We start from the raw sequence: 21,106 nt of genomic DNA on the forward strand, positions 1-21,106 counted from the left end.
CTTCGTCTCTTATATCAATATTAATCCAACTCCTCTGAAGAGACTAAATTCCAAATCTGCATTCAGTCCAACAAACATTAACAGGACAAGCACTGTGTGATGGAAATGGTACTGGTTTTATGAAATGAGCATATGTAGATGAAGTAGTTGTTTTTGTCACTGAGGCACATCTGGAGTTGGCAGAAAAAAACAAACATTAACACAGAATAGAAATAGTGAGATATATGTACACAATGAGGAATAGCACAACTTGCTCCAGAAAAGCTAGAGATGACTACATATTGCCAACTGATGCATCCAATAAATAGTGTAAGTACCTACTATATACCAACACATGGGGGTAAAAGGGTAAATAAGGCAGTTCATTCCTGAGAGGAGCTCCTAGTTCAGTGGATTTGTGTATTGCAAAGTTCTAAAAATATTTTAAAAAGAACACATTATGATAACTATTACTATAACAAACATAACTATCTATTTATCTATCTATATAGTTTTATATGCTTGAAATCACCAATCTTCTGAAAGATGCCAACTGCTGAAGTAGAAAGCCACTAAAATCATGACGACAGTAAATTTTTTTTAAATTATACTTAGAAACTTGAACTGTCAATGAAATGGATGTTAATACTTTTACTGGTTTATAATGGTGTTGAAACATAATTTATTATTTTTTTCTTTTTTATTGTTACTTTTTTATTTATATATATTTTTGTTGCATTTCATTTTTTATTATTTTATTTTTTATTGGAAAGGCGGAAATACAGAGAGGAGAGACAGAGGAGGAAATACAGAGAGGAAGATCTTCCATCCGATGATTCACTCCCTAAGTGGCCGCAATGGCTGGAGCTGAGCCAATCCGAAGTCAGGAGCCTCTTCCAGGTCTCCCACACGGGTGCAGGGTCCCAAAGCTTTGGGCCGTCCTCGACTGCTTTCCCAGGCCACAAGCAGGGAGCTGGATGGGAAGCGGAGCTACCGGGGTGAGAACCAGCACTCATATAGGATCCCGGCACGTGCAACGTGAGGACCTTAACCACTACACCATCACGCCGGGCCTTGCATTTCATTTTATAACAACTTTTCATAGGCTCTGACGTTTCCCCATCCCCTCCCTGTGCCCTCCCCCCATGGTGGATTGCTCCACCTTGTTACAGTATTACAGTTCAAATCTAGACTTGTTTCTTTCAATGTAAGCATGTGCCATGCATAGAGTCCAGTATCTCATTGCCCAGCTCAATTCAACAGTTTCTTGGGGAGACCAACTCTGGCAGAATATCATTCCGACCAATTAAATGCCATAACATAACATCAGCAACAGTTTCCAACATTATGGGGTTAATTAATATTGTATTGAGTGACTGATAAGTTAGACAATGCAAGTTCTTAACCACATCCTGAGACTACTTCCTTAACATTTCAATTATAGTTTGTATACAACTGGCTTCTATCTACCTTAAATTGGCTATAGGATACCATTCAGCTATCTCATGTCTATTTTCATTTTAGTATTTAGCAGTTTATTGTGTTGAAGCATACTTTTTACTGAACTTGGCAAATTTTAGGGTAGTCTAAACTGGCTTATACATTTAGCAAAACATGTGGCACCCGTTGAGGCATAGAACACTGTTGAGAGGGGTGTGCAGAGAAATCCTCCATACCCTAGTTAGGAGTAGTTTATTTTCGTGTCCTACCAAGTAAGGTATGTGTGAGTCCCCATTGATCGTTTCCTGTCTAGTTCTAAGCTTTCCTAGTTGTTCTCTGTGTATTCTATTTTTTTTGTTGTTTGTTTTGTTTTTTTTTTTGTTTTTTGGGGGGGCTCCAGGGTGACCCTGATGGTCATTGCAAGAGAGGGTGGGGATCCAGTAGTGGAACTAAGCAAGCACCACAGAAAGCTCCTCTCCCTGGTCTCGGAGGGAGTTTATTATTCTTCTGTTTCTGTAGCTCAGGGCTCCTGGCTGTTGTTTCAGTGACATTGGGCTCTGCGAGGAGGGATTTGGACTACTTCTATCCCATATGGGAGATTCAAGTGGGAGCGGATGACCTCAGAGTACTTAGCCTCCAAAGGCACTCCAATTCCCCATGGTCTCCTTGGCAGTTGGGATGTAGTCGTTGGTGCCCATACTGGTAGTCCTTGGGGAGGATCCGGGAGTCTCCAGGGTTGGAATACAAGTCTCCTCTTGTCCTCCTGCTCCACTCTGGAGTCCCCCCTGCTCTGTGCATATGACCTCCTGTTACGAGGTTGTCAGGGTCGCTCTTAACACCCCCCATGTCTTTGCAGTTTTACTATTGTCTAATGTTGATTCGAGTCTGTTGTGTATAAGTTACCTGTTATGTTCTTGATAGGTTATGCTTTACATCTGCCTCACATATTCTAGGCAGATGGAAGATTTCTCTGCTCTCCCTCCCCATTACTGAGAAGCATAGGGTCTTAAAATTGCATTAGGTTTTACAGTTCTTTGATGAAGATCATGAGCAGTCTGCCTCACATTGATTGTTGGTTCATTGATTACATCACAATATGTAGTTGTATGAGTTACAGATTGTTAGAGGTTGAGATAATACTGCATTTTACAGGTACTGTTTTTCAGATTGACAGCATTTCAACTTAAATTAAGGCAAACATGTGGTATCTGACCTTTTGGGATTGACTCATTTCCCTTAGCATAATTGTTTCCAGTTGGTCCCATTTGGCCACAAAGAACTACATTTCGTTTTTTTTTTTTTAATAGCTGAGTATTATTCCATGGAGTAAATGACCATAGCTTTCTTATCCAGTCTTCTGTTGATGGGCATTTCGGTTGCTTCCAAGTTTTTGCAATTATTGATTGTGCTGCTATGAACATTGGGGTGCATGTAGGTTTCTCGTGTAGCAGGTGTTTTGGATATATTCCTAGGAGTGCTATTGCTGGATCATATGGTATGCAGATTTTCAGTTGTTTGAGTGCTCTCCATACTGATTTCCATAAAGGCTGTACCAACCTGCAGCCTCACCAGCAGTGGAGAAGAGTTCCCTTTTCCCCACATCCTCGCCAGCAAGTGTTGTTGGTGGATTTTTGTATATGAGCCATTCTTACTGGCATTAGGTGGTACCTCATTGATGTCTTAATTTGGATTTCCCTTATTGCCAGGGAACTTGACCATTTTTTCATCTGCTTGTTTGCCATTTGGGTTTGTTCCTTTATGAAATGTCTGCCCATTTCCCCGTGCCCATTTTTTGAGTGGTTTGTTTGTTTTGGTGTTTTGGTTTCTTTTGAGATCTTTGTGTATTCTGGAGATTAGCCCCCATCACCTTTGTAGTGTGCAAAGATCTCCCATTCTGTGGGTTGTTTCTTTACTTTGTTGATTGTTTCCCTTGCTGTGCAGAAGCTTCTTAGTTTGATATAGTCCCATTTGTTTATTTTGGTATTGATTGCTATTGCTTTGGTGTTCTATTTAGAAAGTCAGGGCCTACACCTAGCTCTTGCAGGGTGTTTCCTACATTTTCTTCCAAAAGTTTGAAGGTTTCTGGATGTAGGTTTAGGTCTTTTATCCATTTAGATTTGATCTTAGTGTATGGTGAGAGATGCGGGTCTATCTTCTGGTTTCTACAGGCTATTAGCCAGTTGTCCCAACAGCATTTACGGTTGCACCCCAGAATTCTACAAAACATTCCAAGCAGAGCTAACCCCAATTCTCTACAAACTCTTCAAAGTAATACAAAAGAAAGCAGCCCTTCCAAACTCATTCTATGAAGCCAACATAACCTTAATCCCAAAACAGGATAAAGAACTAACAGAGAAGGAAAAATTCAGACCAATCTCCCTGATGAACATTGATGCTAAGATTCTCAACAAAATCCTAGCCAATAAAATTCAAAAAAACATCAGATAGATCACTCATCCAGACCAAGCAGGATTCATCCCTGGCATGCAGGGATGGTTCAACATTTGGAAATCCATAAATGTAATACACCACATCAAAAAACTGAAGAACAAAAATCATATAATAGTATCAATTCATGCAGAAAAAGCTTTCGACAAAATCCAACACCACTTCATGCTAAAAACCCTAACCAGGGTAGGCATAGAAGGAACAATCCACAACATAATCAAAGCAATATACGAAAAACCCAACGCCAGCATTATACTGAATGGAGAAAAACTGGAACCCTTCCCACTGAGATCTGGAACAAGACAGGGATGTCCACTTTCTGCAGGCCCTGGTCTCCCAAGGATTAACTCCACAGCTTAGCTTGTTTCTCAGAGGGTAACAGGATGGGCAGTTTTGGCCGGATACATCTAGCCACTGGCTTAACCGCAAGTTCCTGCTTCCTATTTGTCAAGTTATCTGCCAAGGGATTGGATAGACACTGGGAGGAACTCGAGGGATTTAGGGTGGCCACTTGAGGACTGGATAAACACTGGGAGGAGCTAGGCAGAGTATAAAAGAAAGCCTGGAGTTTCAATAAAGATCATCATTCATTTTTTTTTTTTTGCATTCGGCATTCTGTGTACTGTGTGTTGTCTTGTGTGTTGTCTTTTTTGTAACCCTAGTCCCTCCGCTCTGCTCGGGGTACGTGGCGACACGGGCATTGCCAACACTTTCTCCACTACTATTCAACATAGTCCTAGAGGTACTCGCTGAGGCCATAAGACAAGAAAAAGAAATCAGAGGAATCCAAATGGGAAACAAAGAAGTCAAGCTTTCACTATTCGCAGATGACATGATCCTTTACATAGAAGAACCAAGAGATTCAATACAGAGACTACTAGAACTTATGCAAGAGTTTGGTAGAGTGGCAGGGTACAAAATAAATGAACAAAAAACAACAGCCATAGTGTATCCAAACAGCCCAAGGATGGAAAAAGATCTAACCAGCAGAATGCCATTCAAAATAACAGAGAAGAGTATGAAGTTTCTAGGAATAAACCTCACCAAAAATGTAGGAGACCTCTTTGAAGAAAACTACAGTAAGCTTAAAAAAGAAATTGAGGAAAACTTCAAAAGATGGAGAAACATCCCATGCTCCTGGATAGGTAAAATCAATATTGTCAAGATGTCTATACTACCAAAAGCACTATACACATTCAACGCAATCCCAATCAAAGTACCCAAAACATAGCACTCGAAAAAATGATACAAAGATTCATCTGAAAACACAAAAAACCATGAATAGCTAGAAACATCCTGAAAAATAGGCAGTTAACAGAGGGAAATCACAGTTCCGGACCTCTGGACATACTATAGAGCGGTGGTTATCAAAACAGCTTGGTACTGGCACAGAGATAGAGGAGGACCAATGGAGCAGAATAGAAACAACAGATGGGAACCCACGCAGATACAACCAAATAATCTTTGACAAAAAAAAAAAAAAAAAAAAAAAAAAAAAACAGACGACAACCCATACAAATGAAACAGAATTTAAAACCTAACTCTCAAAAATCCCCGATGTAATTATGAGCTATATAAATTAAATTATAGTAAATTCCCCTTGGATTTCTTCCCCTTGGATTAAAGTCTGATCTAGAATGCTTATAAAATATCAAAAATTATTGCTGGAAAGTGTGAGCTTTGTCTACTCCTTTTATATGTTTATGCTAAATTGTTTAACAAGAAAACAATAATTTTCTATAAATATAGCAATCTTTGCGGATTCTCAAAATTATTTCATTACTGTGGTCTGTACAATTAGGAGCTATTGAATAAATTAAATACAGAACTTCTTATAGTTATATAGAAGGTTGTTCACTTTTATCTGGATAGTTTTTTAATGTTCCAGAATCCACAAATATTAAGGCTTCATATGATTTATCTGCTGAACTTCTAGTCTATGGCTAAGAATGCTTACAATTTTTATGATGTGACTACTTTTTTAGATGTATACTTGCACATGTGAATTTTTGTCATTGACAATTATGTGCTCTTGGCTAAAGAATCATCATACTATTTGTTCAGTGACATGCATTCCAGTTGATGTGTCTTTATCTAAGTAAATACTGAAGCTTCCAAAGACTATGAGAGGGAGAAAAAACATTATATTACCAATGCTAGAGGTTCCTTGAAGATATTGTAGGCCTTCAATATTAAATCCAATACTATTACTCATACTATTACAATAGTCTTACCTTTATATATTTAAATATGTACATCAAGCAATATTTCACACCTTGGACATTCAAATCAAGAATATTAAAAATAACTCTGATACTCTGCTAGCTCTGTCTTCAGACCAGAAGACCAGACCTTCAGAGAGGGTATACCTAAGAAGCCGTTGAACTTGACTGGACAATAAGATGCTGGACTCTATGTTTGGTATACGCTTGCAATGGGGGAATCTCAACTGAACTTGAGCTGTGGTTATGCAACAAGGTGGAGGAATCCACCATGGTGGGAGGGTTTGGGGAGGGGTGGGAGAACCCAAGTATCTATGTAACTGTGTCACATAATACAATGTAATTAATGAAGTTAAATAATAAATAATTAAAAAAAAATAACTCTAACCACCTCTTCAATCTTTAAGTTGTTTTTTCATCAGTGTTATGTACTAACTGTTTTGGTGATTTTTGCCAAGAATCGGCAAATTTATTCTGTGAAGATAGAATAATAAAATTTTAAAAATCTTTGGAAGCTGTAGGATCACTGATGTTACTGCTTTATTCTGGTGACACAACATAAAAGTAGCCAAAGAGAATGGGTAAATGAAAAAAAAGAACTGTGTTCTAATAAACTACACTTACAAAAAGAGTCTTTTTGTCAGTTCCTGGTTTTATATGAGGAAAACTTCCAAAAGTTCCAAAACATCTGAGTAGGGCAAAGGCACACCGATTTCGGCTGGAGAGGGTTAGCGAGGAAGAGGCGGAGGAGGCAGAGGAGGCACACCGCGCAGGAATGTTTACAGAGATTCAGCAGTGGGGCTACTGCAGAGGATTCAGCAACATCGTTGAGCAGTGGGGAGTGCATGCCTATGCAGTAGTGGGCAGATTCTACACCAGTGACTGGAGTTCTCTGGCAGAAAAGGTGTGACAGGCTACAGCCAGAGTGGCCAGTAAAAGAAAAACCCAGTTCAGAAATGCGAAAGGACACAAAACAGGCATTTTTCAAAGGATGAAATTCAAATGGTTATTAGATGTATGAAAAATGCTCAGGTTCTTTATCAGTGGTATGCAAATAAAAACCATAATGAGATTCCACTTCATTCCAGTGAGAATAGTTATCATACAGAAGTCAGAAAGCAATAAATGCTAACTTGGATATGAGGAAAAGTTACTCTAATCCCCTGTTAGTTAGATTGTAAACTTGTGCAGTCATTATGGAAGCAGCACGAAGAGTCATCAGCTACTTGAAAATAACTTTACCATATGACCCAGATATCACACTCCTGAATTAAAAATGCAGTACGTATACACTATGGAACACTACTCACTCATGAAAAAGGAATCACAATTAGACCTTTGCAACTAAATTGATCCAGTTGGAAACGATTTATCTTACTGCAATAAGTCAGTTCCAAAATAACACAAACGATATTTTAAAAATTTTGCTTCTTTCATATTATTATTATCATTTTATGATATAGTTCCATAGGCTCTGGAATTTCCCTTACCCCCTCCGCAAGTCCCCTCTTTTCCCCCACTGAGTTCCCCTACATTATTACAATAGTATATAATTCTTCGTAAGCAGTCATATGTCCATCATTGCGGGCATGGACAATGGCAGAGAGTCCAGCATCCCATTGTCAAGATACAGTAAACAGTTTCATTGGGAGTCCATCTTTGTCTGGAAGTAGAGATGCATACTGCATTGTATCCTCACATCTGGATATGATAGTCTCCGTTACACAGTTACTATACTTCCCCTTGATTAAAAAGCCACAATACAAAATCAACAACTGCAAGAAAAATAGAATTTTATAACTCCATGAGATTTAATAACATGCTATAGATATGATAGCTGCTTCCATTACACAGTTACTGGAATCCCCTTACATGAAAAGCCACAGAATAAAATCAGCAACGGGAAGAAAAAATGAAACTGAAAACACCACGAAGTTAAATAACATGCTACTGAAAGTGTTCTTTCTGATCAATGATAATTAACATAGAGAGAACATAAAAATATAATATCTCTAATATATTAAGATTTAATTGCTATTTACACCCCGTGTTTATACTCCTGAGTCAAAGTCAGATTCCTGTGGGGTTGTTGCTTGCTGTCTCATGATACACATATCTATTGGGGTGTTAAACTTGTGCCTGAGAAAAGAAAGGGAAATATGCCATTGTAATTATTTGAGAAAAATAAGGGGAATAGAGAAGGATATAGGGAAGAGAGGAGCAAGGATCCCCTATATTTCCAATACTGTATCACAAAATAGGTGGAATCTACTGATTTTATATGAATAAAAATTTCAAGGGAAATGTGTGTATATGTTTATTAATAAGAATTATATACATTTATGGGAAATGTGAAATTTCAAAATAGGAATAGAATGTGTTCTGATTAAATTGTGAAAATCAACATTTCCTCTTATTTTACATTGCTTTATGATTGGAACTTTGAAACTCTTGTCTTCTATTTGCTCATAGAATGTAGATCAGTCATTGTAAACTCTATTCATCCCATTATAATGCATACTAACAGGGACACGTTCCCTGAATCTTCCTATGTTTTGACACCAGTAACCCAGACTCTATGTAGACCACCTATCCCTTCAAGTATCTAGAAACTACTATTCTGTATTAAGATTGAGAATTTTAACTTTTCACACAAAAGAAAGAACATAAAATATTTGCCTTTCTGTCTTTGGATGATTTCACTTAACCTGATGTCCTCTAGTTCCATTGTTTTGCTGTAAATGATAATATTTCATTAAAAGAATGAAATATTAGTGGCTTAACATTATTCCATCATGTATGTATCATATGTATAATTTCATCTTTCATTACCTTTTTGAACCATCCTTAGAGATTTATTCAGTTTATTTTCACAATGTCCCAATTGACTTTTTGAAAATGTGCTTATTTATTTGAAATGCACAGTGTTAGAGAAGGAGAGTACACATGCATGCACTCACATACATATAAACATATATCCATGCACAGAGACATGCTGAGAGAAAGATTGTTTGAGAATCTTCTATTTATTGATTTGCTCTCTAAATGGCCTCACAGACTCTCAGACTGGGGCCTATTAATGCCAAAGTCTGGAACCTGGGACACATCCCAGGTATCCCACGTAGATGTCATGGGCCCTAGTTCTTCAGCCGTGTCTTTCTGATTTCTGGATGCATGAACAGGGAGCTGGATCAGAAGCAGAGAGTTTAGGACCAAAACTAATACTCTGACGTTGGATACTAGCATAGCATGTGCTGACTTAAACAGCGTCTCTACAATACTCCCTCCATTTATTTTCATTTTTAAAGGTTTTATTTGTAGTTTTACTCTCCTTTTCTTGAAGTACATCATTCATGGGATTTTCAGAAGAGTTATGTAAAGCATACAATTAGTATTTAAAAGCAAAAAATTTTCTGAAGACCATCAGTCTAACACTCCCAATTTAACTTGATTAATATGAATTTCAAGGTTCATAAAAATCTTAAGATTTATGATTGCTTTCTTCAAAATGACTTTTTCTAATACAAAATTCCAGCTAATCTATGTTTGCAACATCCAATTATGAAAGGGAACAGTTTTGGAGGTTAAAATAATTGATTTGTTAGCAAAGATTATAGGTCAATTTCTCCTACTTGCATTTACTAAATAAATACTTTACAGAAGCTTTTGTTTCAACCCATTCTACTTTTTTTCCTTGGAGAAAAAAAAAATATTTCTAGCTTTCACGTAAGTTGGTAAGTAATCTAAGTAGAATGGCATTTGGTTTCCCTTTCAAAGATCGCAGCTCTTCAAATAATACTTAAAGGGAAGCTCTTGACAGTTCTATGGCTATATTACTTTGGTCTCTCAAACAGGTTGAACAATAATTCCCATGAGTCTGTACTAGTTCTTCCTCCCACTGCATTATGAGGTAGGTACTGTTGTTAACATCTTTGGCAGAAGAAAAAGACAAGACTTTCCTCCTATATCTCTCCAAACAAGATACATCTACCACGTTAAATCTACAACTCACCTTTCTGTATGATAAGATTGCGATTTAGTCACGGGAACGCAAGTTACTGTCCTCTCATGCTAGAAATGTCAAAATCTTTTTATACTCTGAGGACCCTGCACTTTTCATGCTTATGGCCTAGAATAATCTTTCTGATTTCTTAACCTGAAGACCTAAAAATTTTTTCTCACTTGCTTTGGAGCTAGACCCTTTAAAAAATTACATATAATAATAGCATATGTGTGCCTTTTTTCCCATTGATATAATCAACTAAAAATTACCTTGGAGCCTGGCATGCTGATTCAATGATTGGATCCTCACCTTGTAGGCGCCAGGATTCCATATGGGTGCCAGTTCTTGACTTCTCCACTTCCCATCCAGTCCCCCTGCTTGTGGCCTGGGGGAGCAGCGGAGTATGGCTCAAAAACCTTGGGATCCTGCACCCACAGAGAGGACCCAGGAGGTCAGATCAGCTGCAGGTGTTGCGGCGACTTGGGACATGAAACAGCAGAGAGGGAATCTTTCTTTCTTGTTTCTTCTTGTCTCAGTGAATCTGACTTTCCAATAATAATTATAATAATAATAAATCACCTTGTATAGGTCCTGTGCAATGGTATAGTTGGCTAAAACTCCACTTACGGTACCAGAATCTTAGATGGGTGCTGGTTTGTGTCCTGGCTGGTGAGCTTCTTTCCAATCTAGCTCCCTGCTGTAGCCTGGGAAGGTAGCGGAGGATAGCTGAAGTCCTTGGTACCCTGCTGCAACCATGTGCAAAACTTGGAAGAAGCTTCATGCTTCTTGGTTTGAATGGGCTCAGCTCTGGCCGTTGCAGCCACTTGGAGTGTAAACCAGAGGGTGGAAGATATCACTCTCTCTGTCTCTCCATGTGTCCATGTTAACTGCCTTTCAAATACAAAATAAATAAATGAAACCTTTTTAAAAATCACTTTGTAAATTGATTCCATATGGGTGTTGTATTCTTTGATAGCTGATTTATAGAAAATTTTCATGAAAGTTTAGTAAAGAGAAGATATAATCTAAAGTGTAGCCCTTGGCTTAAAAATAATTATAACTATGCCATTCAGACAACTAGCAAAATCACTAATGTAAGGTGGCTAAATACCAATAAAGTTTGAAAAGTTCCTCCAGTGAATTGCAGCTAGCAAAATAAGAATGTTAATTTGTATTTTATTTGATTTATCACTTATCTAGCAAGGCTCAATGATCAGCTTTGTCACCTCCGTATTAATATTGATATTACTCATAGAGTAAGATTTTCACCCAGGGAAATAATTTTGATTAATTTCTCAGTGGACTAAGGAAGAATTTTCTAGTTTCTAACTCCTAGAACTGCTACTTCAATCACTTCAGGTTGTGAGTAGAAAACTTATGTCTTGTATGAAATGTCTAGGTCTTAGGCCCTGTTTTGCAATACATATTTATTATATATAATAAGTATACATACATACATATATATATATATATATATATATATATAATTTTGTTTAGTTTTATAAGTAGGACATGACCTTAACCTTGATGACAGAGTTCCTAAAGTCCCTGGATTCTGTTCCCCACAGGCTGCTGGGTATTGTGTCTGATTCAGTGAAAGTCCCACCTCACGAAACTCCCTGTACTGAGGGATAAAATAATGTTCTAAAAATGCCTACAGGAAATAATTTGTTAGAACACTTCTAAAAAATATAAAACCTCTACATTTTGAAACCCTGCCTCTATTTATATTTGCCCTATAAGTCATATCTGAGATTCCAAATACAAGATACAGGAATACACACACACACACACACACACACACACACACTTTAAATTGCCCTGAATAAGTCCAAATAAAGGTCTTACAGCAGTTTGTTTTCACATCTTAAGTCCTCCATTTTCACAGATGACATTCCGTTCCTAAAGAATTAAAACCAAATCATCAGATAATTGCATATGCACACAGTTATTTTCGTCAGTATTCAAATCCCTTTGAAACTGTCTTCCCTTTAGCTCTTAATGTCTTATTAAGTGTGCTTTTGGAGCAACCCTGGAGTTATCATTAACTTGCTACAGATGGTTCTGCCTTGAGCCCATCTGCCCTCAGTGTTTCCCTTCTTGTAGTAAGGAGCTAGCTTTCATCTGCCTGAGATTTTTGAAAAACTAAAAATGCAAATATCGTTTTACACCATAAACTGGACTAATTTTGTTTCCGTCTCACAATTCCTTAGATGATGTTTATCCTGGGTTTTAGATGCATGGTTTTTGTCAGTCATGTGCCTGTGGATGATTTTCCCAAAAAGCGTTTAAACTGACCAGTTGTTGCAGACAACTGGAAGCAGTTACTGAGACCATTAAAACAAACCTGCTCTTTATTCATTCATACATGCACATTCTACCAAGTATGTGTTTCAGATCAACCTTTCAAGTCACGCTCCTCAGCCTTCTCTTTGCTGTAAACCTGAGGGCTGATGGTCCTTACTAACAACCAAATGCCCCCACACAAAAGGGTTTCAAATGTCAATGCTGGTTTTCATAACCAGTGTTCCCCAGTTTGTGTACAAAATTTTATTTGCTTTGTGCTGGCTAGCAAGTGAAAGTCTCTTGCAAATATCTCTACATGAAAAGCTACCTCTTGACTTCAAGTTGGGAATTCTTTAAAGATAGAAACCTATTTTATTTTGATTCTAGACTCAAAGGATCCTGCCTAGTGCAGTGGATTTTTGGCTACATTTATGGTGGATGAATTATAGACTGATTACTTGAAAACCATAGGCTGTGAAGAGAACAGTAATTAGGATTTTAATTATATAATTTCTTAAATAACATTTAATATGTTTCATGAAATTAAATTTAACCAAGAGAGACATATCAGTATTCTTAAAATGGCTGACACAGAAACGATATGTCAGTGGTAAATATGAATGAAAACAGTTCAAAGAAAATGGAACATCATTCTGTGGCCATGAAAAAGCTGAGACATTCCACTCAGAAAATTTGACTTTTAAAAAAATATTGCAGCATTTGTAGATGTGTAGGAACGAAATGGTCACTCTGGAATATAATTGTGATTTTTGATCTTTGTTGATACACAGCAGAACAATGGTCTTCCTAAATTTTATGTATTCAAAGTTATGATATTTTATGAATTGAGCCCAAAAATGTAGAGGAGATTAATGTTACATCCTAATAAAAAGTGATGAACACAAGAGGGGGAGAATGCAGAGTTTGGAAGGGAACAGGGATGGACAGATGTCATCTTGAATGGGACCTGTGGAATGCACAAAATCTACTTATATCAATTATCATTATGTTAATATATGTTTATATTAGCAGATAGTATATTAACATATACTAATATTTATATTAATGGAAAACTTTAAAAGATTGAAAAATTAAAGAAGGGAAGTAATGACACAGAACACAGAGATTAAAACAAATAGCTGCTTCAGTTTTGGTCCATTAGTGTGACCCTCCAGACTAGCATAAAGATGAATCTTGTTAATGTGCAAGTTGAATTTCTTACTGGATATTCAAGCAGTGATGGTGTTAGTATAAGAGAAATAAACTGCAGTTAATATTAACCATTTCACCTCTTTAATATGCATGTTAAAAAGCGATATGATAAAGTAAATAAAAATGTGCACTCCACATTAAGTTTAACTCTATCCTCAAGTTTATCAAAAGGGTTTCATTACTAATGGCTTTTGTGGAGGATCAGTAATGCATTTATTTACTTTTATCATTAACAAGACTTTGTTTTAGTAAAAATAAATTTGTACCTATATTTCAACCAATGATGAAATTTCAAAATATAAAGGCAATAAGGAGATATTTTTTCTTGCTCCAAGTTTGGCTGTTATGAAATTAACCATATATCTTAAGCCTTTTTATATTACAAACAGTAATGCGTTCATAAACAATGTGCAAATAAGTCACGCAGAAAATGATGTTCACTGACAGTGTGCACTGCTTGTGTTCCCTTTCTCTCAACAGCATAGGTGTAGGTAGGCTGGAGAAGCTTTTTTTGTGCCCTTCCCAAGTCTGAAGTCCAGATATTTGTGTTCATGTGCAACACTTTGCTAAACCTCTTGTGTAATATTTCATACATTTTGGAAAAATATAATACATTATCAACACTAGCCTTCTTCATTCTACAGATGAAGCTACTAAGACTCAAGAAAAAAGAATAGTTTTCATAATGCATAACAATAGCAAGTTACATTAAATGCAAATAAAATTGTGCCATAATCTGAAACCTAAAAAAAAATCTATTGTATATGGCTTTTCAATTCATTACTATTCCACTACGAGAACCATTTTTAAGGAGATAAGAATTCTGATAAGATGGAATATGGAAGTATGCCCTACATGGAATGAAAGTCTTTCATTTTTGTTTTATATCATGGGCCTAAGTGCAATGGCAGTAAATATAAAAATAAAGGATACACAGGTTATAATTTTAGCACTGAGAGACAATAATAACAGTAACTATATTAGAAACAACCATAAATCTTCGTATTTATTTATTTTTCTTTTATAGAAAGGAAAAGGAGATACACACACACACATGGAGAGAGAGAGAGAGAGAGAGAGAGAGAGAGAGAGAGATGTAGGGAGTTATTTCATCTGCTGACTCACTGCCCCCAAAGCCTGCTGTAGCTAGGGCTCATTTAAGCCAAAGCCAGGATCATGGAATCTGGATCTTCCTTGTGACTGGTAGTGATCCAAATTCATGAAATATCTGCTGTCATCCAAGATGAACACCAGCAGGAAGGTGATGTAGAAGCCGAGAAGCCGAGACTTGAAGCAGGCATGCCACTATGGAATGTAAGAGTCCCAAGTGGCAACTTAACTGCTATGCGGAAATACACTCCGTGTTTTTAGTCTTTTTTTCACTTTACATACAATCCATATAAAATAGTTCTTTCAAACTATAACTTATATGGGCTGCACTGTGGCACAATAAGCTGAGTCTCTGCCTGTGACACCAGCATCATATACGGGTACTTGTTTGAGTCCTAGTTGCTCCACTTCTGATTCAGCTTCCAGCTAATACATCTGGGAAAGTAGCAGAAGGTGATCCAAGTACTTGGGGCCCTGTATTCACATAGTAGATCTGGAAGAAGCTGCTGGTTCCTCGCTTCAGAGACACCCAACCGCAGCTGTTGCAGCCATTTGGGGAGTGAACCAGTAGATGGATGATCTCTCTCTCTCTCTCTCTCTCTCTCTCTCTCTCTCTCTCTCCATCTCTCTTTGTAAGCTTGCCTTTCAAATATAAATATATAACATATACTATCTCTCTTACTCTTCGTTTTTTTCTTTCTCTTTCTCTCCCTTTCTCTTAGTTAGAACTCAATATCAGGTGCTCTAGCATAGGTTTCAGATGCTCCATGTGGCATGTTAAACACAGTGCCAAATATTCACTCCCATGAACCTTATACTCTTTAATGTTGCTGAATTTACTAGTTTAAGTTATTTCCTTTTGTAGATTCCTTTGGAGTTTAACACAATGATGTGTTGGTTTGTAAACAAGGCGATTTAATTTTTTTTTTCTGTGAATGCCTTCCAGTTATTCTCACTCTTCCTTAGCTAAGCACATAGAATACTGTCAATGGAACTGATAAAAGTTGAAACTCCTACCATTTTCTTGACCTTAAGTGAAGCATTCTGTGTTTTGTGTGAAGTGTAATGGTACCTGTTATATCGTAATAAGATAATATCAAACTTAGTGGAAAGCACATGTACTTCTTATTTCTCACAAATTTATGGGTTGTTAGGGGCTTTTTCTGCTACTTATTGCTAATCTAAACCATATGATTGCATTAAGCTTGATATCCAACTGTGGGCTTGACTTAACTTGCATCCTAGAGTAGCTAGGCCTCTCTCCATGATTTTCCATCCTTTCTGTCCATGTTATCCTTATGATTAATCAATCTAGGTGAAATTTACTTACATGGCTGCAAAGATTTAAAAAAAATAGAAAGGTGTATCTGATCTAAAGTACCAGAAGTCACTAAAGGCGATTTCTGACTCAGTCTGATGGTCAATAGAAGTCTCACTGTCAACCTAAAATCAAGGAGAGGAAAAAAGAGGACCCACTGCTCTTTGGTAATAGGAACATATGTTTAAATGGTTGGAGGAAGTGTTGGTTGCCACCTTGGCAAAACAGCCACCATATCAGCTGTGCAATATTGTTTACAGATGCCATATATCTTATTATGAAATTCCCTCAGAGTTTCATCTTCCTAAGAATTTTGCCATGAGATAGTGTTGAGTTTTTTTAAGTCTTATTCATTTTTATTGCAAAGTTAGATATACAGAGAGGAGGAGAGACAGAGGAAGATCTTCCATCCGATGATTCACTCCCCAAGTGAGTGCAACAGCCCAGCTGGTGCTGTGCCAATCCGAAGCCAGGAACTTCCTCCAGGTCTCCCACACAGGTGCAGGGTCCCAAGGCTTTGGGCCATCCTCGACTGCTTTCCCAGGCCACAAGCAGGGAACTGGATGGGAACCAGGGCTGCCGGGATTAGAACCGGTATCCATATGGAATCCCGGCACCTTCAAGTTGAGGATTTTAGCCACTAGGTATGAGGCATGTGAGATTCAGGTGGGTACTACTCAGATTCCTGGGACTTGCACCAGCAGTGGCTCATAAAATATCCAATAGTAGTTGTCCAGAGGAAATTTCCTCTGTACCTCCTATTTCATGGTTCTGTAATCCCAGACACAAGACCCAGTATCAGTGCAACCTGGAAAGGATTCCATCAGTGCTTTGAAAAACTGTTGTATTGTCATCATACTCTTTGGAAGATCAGTACTAACTTCCTTAAACTCAATGGAATTTAGCTGATGGGACCTAGGGAAGAAACTGCTTGAGAGAGAGAGAGAGAGAGAGAGAGAGAGAGAGAGAGAGAGAGAGAGAGAGAGAGAGATCTTCCATTTGCTGTTTGACTCCCCAAATGGTTGCAATAGCTGGAGCTGAACCAGTCTGAAGCCAAGAGCCAAGAATTTCATCTGCCATCCTCTGTTGCTTTCACAGGTCATTGTTAGGGAACTGGATCAGAAGTGGAACAGCCTAGTCTCAAGTCAGTACCCACAAGGGATGCCAGCAACACAGGTGGATTATTAGCATGCTAGATTAACACGTTGGCCCCAAGGTCATACTTCTTGACACACATAGAGCCAAAGCAAAAGCAGCAAGTCTTGTAGTGCCTTGCATTCAAATAAAAAAGGACTATTTTCCAATAAAATTTATTCCATAAAGAGCAGGGACTGTTGCACAAGATGCAAAGTATTCCATGTAGGGAAACCGGAAAAATGAAGAAAGGTAGCATGAATTGTATAAAGCAATATGATAGTTTTTGAGAAATACAACCTGATCTAAAGCAAATATATGAAATTCCAGAAATAAAATTTGAAATAATGAATGTAAAGAAACTGAAAGAATGCTAGAGACATCTGGACAACTTAGAGAAATGAGGACAACAATAGGTGGCATAAATTTTTTAAAAAAAATCACTAAGGAGATAGAAATCAGTAAGAAGAACCAAATAAATTTTGGCGATGAAAACTTCAATCAAGAAAGCAACAGCACTGGGGGCTTCAATGGCATAAAATAGCAAGTAGAGGAAATAATTTCTTATTTGGAGGACAAGAGTTTTGAACTGAGCCAATCAGAAGAAAACCACAGAAAAAGATTAAAGAACATGAAGAAAACTTGCATAAAATAGGGGACACCATTAAGGGATTAAATAACCATAGATGTTCCTGAAGGAGAAAAGAGGGAAAAGGCACTAAGAATCTATGAAATAAAATATTCATGATTTCTGAAGATGTAATATTGTGGACCTGGCACAATGGCTCAGTGGCTAAGTCCTAACTTGCATTTGCCAGGATTCCATATGGATGCTGTTTGTTGTCCTGGCTTTTTTACTTCTGGTCTCGTTCCCTGCTTAGTGGCCTCAGAAGTCTGGCTTGTGGCCTCAAAAGATGGCTCAAAGACTTGGGACCCTGCACCCATGTGGTAGACTCGGAAAAGGTCCTGGCTCCTGGCTCCTGGCTTCAAAGCGGCTCAGCTCCAGCTATTGTGGTCATTTGGGGAGGGAACCAAAGGAAGGAAGATCTTTCTGTCTCTCTTTCTCTCTGCAAATCTGCCATTCCAATAAAAATAAGTAAATGAGTCTTTTAAAAGATGGTGCGATGTTGTACATGGGAAATCCTAAACATACCACAAAAAAAGCTATTAGAGTTGATAAATCAACAGGAACTTTTCAGATTATAATCATAATAAACTAGTAATTTTTTAATACATCAATAATGAATTTGCTAAAAGACAAATCAAGATGGATATCTCATTCACAAGACAAAAATAAAATATTTAGTGGTACATTTAATCAAATAAGTAAAAGATAATGACACTGAAAATTATAAAACATCCATGAAAGAAATCATCAAGGGCATATGCATATTTTGGAAAATATTCCTTGGTCACGGTTTGGAAGAGTTAAAATCAAAATTCCTAATCAAACTAAATCAATCTACAGATGCAATGAAATCATAGTTAAATACCAATGACACTTGTTACAAAAGTAGAAGAAAATACTATTGGCATTCATGTGAAATAGCAAAAAGAACAGGATAGCCAATATGTTCCTGTGTGCCCCCTCACTCAAGCTAGAATCACCTAATCTCAAAGAATTTTACAAGGATATGGTAATTGCAACAGTATGGTCCTGGCATAAAGCTCACATATAGAAATATGGAACTGAGTACAGAGCCCTGAAATTAATCAAAGCACATATGTAAAGTTTTCTTTTCTTATGTAAAGTTCTATAACCATAGTAGAAGGGCATAAGAGAAGGATTTATGTTTCTGGCAAGGTTTTGAGGTAGCATTGGAAACTTTTAGAAGAGAAATACAGTCCACACTTACTGATTTATCTGCAGGCGTCACGATTTTGTGATATGTAATTTTGCTATCTAATGACTGTGACTTGTTTTAATGAAGTTAACTAATGATTTCCTTCAATTTTAATGGAAAGCACTTTTGTTTCCTTCTAGCCTTTCTCCTCCTTTACCAAGGAGCTAGAGATGACATTGATGTACCATCTGGGTGCCTATAATCAATAGTTAACAAATTTGAACCATATGTAGATACAGAATGTAAAACTTGCTGAAACAAATGCTGGTGTATAAAGCAACTTTATGGCAATGTTTGGTTCCAGACAAGCAATTCAATAGCCATTTACAATAACAGCTCCTTCAGTTGTTCCTGGTGATCGGTAGCACAGCATGACCAGTGATAAGGTATTTGAACGAATGGTAAGAGTTATGACAGATTCATGGCTACTTTTCTTGACTTATTATACATCATCGTCTCTCTCTCTCTGCTTGAGACCAGCTCCAGCTGACTGAGAGCTTGCAAAGAATGTGTGGATTGGCGAGACTATAAGAGGAAAAGATAAGACACAGACCACTATGGCTTGATGCTCATAATGGACAACTCAGAAAAGTTGCCTTCTTTATTTATACACAAATCATCACAAGCTTTTGCACAAAATCCAATTGTTTCATTTTTACATCATGATTAAGAAAATACAAAAAACAATCCTAAAAAATATTATTTATTTTAAAGAAAACATTTTCGGCAAACCATTACTCATTGGAACCTGCAGTCACCTGGCTGAAGCCAGGAACTCCACGGTTGGCAGCGCATGCAGTTACATAGTGACAAGTAGTTTACTTATACTCAAAATCAATTTTTACTAAACAAAAACTAACTAATATTGCTTAAAATATTAAGAGTACAGAATTAAAAGATCATAAATGAAAGGATTTTATAAAAGCATATAACATAGATTATTTGCTAAATCTTATAATCAAATCATGCATTAATTACCGTCACCTTCACCTAGTGCTAATTCAATTATTTTTTGTTCTTTGTTAAAGGGCAGTGAAAGGGATTAAGGCAGCTCAGCCAATCTACAAACAGAGGGCCTTTACAAGAAACTTCTTTTATCTTTATAAACTGTTTTCTTTCCCTAAATGAAAGTTCCAGTATAAGATACAGATTTTAATCCATTTTTGAGGGGGTTCACATCTGTTTCCGTTTAGAAGATGCCCCATATACTTTTGCTTTCTGTGGTAAGAAACTAAAATGTGTCATATCATGTGTTGTAACAGTTCAAGGTGCAGTGTAAACAAACTCTTTGTACCTCCATGATTGCCATCTATTCCAAGATATTATCAAGCTATTTCTTAAGAAAATCATTACTTATACTAGGGCAAACTTCAGGACAAAAGTGGGCACATAGCAGCATATTTGGAAACATAGTGGGCTCAATTGTACTAGTGTATACTTTAGTTGTGTGTCATAGCCTTACGTCGCTAAAGATGCTTTTATCATAACATGATTGATCAGTTTGAGGTGTCATACCAGTTACGGGAATCACTTCACATTAGCAGAAAAACAACAATAACACCCTCAGGAGAATTCTATGAGACATCAGAGAGGTGATTGAGTGTCCATACAATGGGGTGAGGCAGCAATGAGATGACCAGAGACATTCTGCCGGGCCTTGCCTCACTGCCAGACACTCCTCATAGCCTTGCTAACCCAGGAGCGGTGTTCACCACACACCCATGCCATCCAACCCAACTGCATGGCTCCCCACATCTCTCTCTCTCTTTTAATCTCTGGAACTTTGTTTTGCCCAGTAGGCTTATTAATTTAGAGTTGCATAGAGAGAAAACTCATACTAAATGCACTATTGATAGAAAATCCTAGAGTGCATTTTTATGGAAAAAATGGTGTCTTCTTTTAAAGCAAATTCAACATAAGAAATAAAAGTTTTACATATATTTGCAATGTGTTTGCATTTTCTCAGCAGTTCTTAATGCGCCTACAGAGTCTAGTGGGGAAACAATTTGACTCTAATAAGCATATCCATTTCTCACCCATTTTTCTGAATTAAATTCTTTTTAATGTTTTGGCTTTCAGACACTAGTGCATAAGGTTTCCTAGAGAGAAA

This window comes from Ochotona princeps, chromosome X (assembly GCF_030435755.1).
Source record: "Ochotona princeps isolate mOchPri1 chromosome X, mOchPri1.hap1, whole genome shotgun sequence".
Lineage (NCBI taxonomy): Eukaryota > Metazoa > Chordata > Mammalia > Lagomorpha > Ochotonidae > Ochotona > Ochotona princeps.